A 380-nucleotide genomic window follows, 5' to 3' on the forward strand; every position below is an offset into this window, starting at 1 on the left:
CACACACACACACACACACACACACACACACACACACACACACACACCAGGAGGCATACACAAGGGCATTCATCAGTCCTCCACCTCCCCTCCCAGCCTTCGCCGCCTCCTCCTACTCTGGCTGCGGCTAGCGAGGACACGTCAAGGGAAATAAATAAATAAATAAATCCATTCACCCTGTGACAGCGAAAAGAACCGGCTGCGGCAGGGGGGGGCACGCACAGAGCCAAGCGCCCACCCACTCACCCCGATCTAGAGACCAGGTAAAGTAAATACATACCGGGTGGAACAGGGAGGAGGAGGACTGATGAATGCCCTTGTGTATGCCTCCTGGTGTGTGTGTGTGTGTGTGTGTGTGTGTGTGTGTGTGTGTGTGTGTG

The 380-nt window shown here is 55.0% G+C and overlaps 1 protein-coding gene and 1 long non-coding RNA gene across 5 annotated transcripts in view; one reads left to right on the plus strand and one right to left on the minus strand.

Annotated features, from left to right (window-relative positions):
- The window catches only part of LOC138155382 (uncharacterized), a 22552-nt gene extending 22248 nt beyond the window's left edge, over window positions 1-304 (minus strand). Inside the window, exon 1 of the long non-coding RNA XR_011166819.1 lies at window positions 281-304. This is a non-coding gene — a long non-coding RNA (uncharacterized lncRNA). The remainder of the gene's footprint in view (window positions 1-280) is intronic.
- The window catches only part of SLC16A7 (solute carrier family 16 member 7), a 260082-nt gene continuing 259702 nt past the window's right edge, over window positions 1-380 (plus strand). For all 4 annotated transcript variants that reach the window (XM_069080575.1, XM_069080583.1, XM_069080569.1 and 1 more), the window contains exon 1: window positions 1-263. The gene's annotated coding sequence lies outside the window, so the exon portion shown is untranslated. The remainder of the gene's footprint in view (window positions 264-380) is intronic.

The sequence above is a fragment of the Petaurus breviceps genome, unplaced genomic scaffold, assembly GCF_028583685.1.
Source record: "Petaurus breviceps papuanus isolate PSGF00001 unplaced genomic scaffold, PetGlider_PUasm1.0 154, whole genome shotgun sequence".
Taxonomy (NCBI): Eukaryota; Metazoa; Chordata; class Mammalia; order Diprotodontia; family Petauridae; genus Petaurus; species Petaurus breviceps.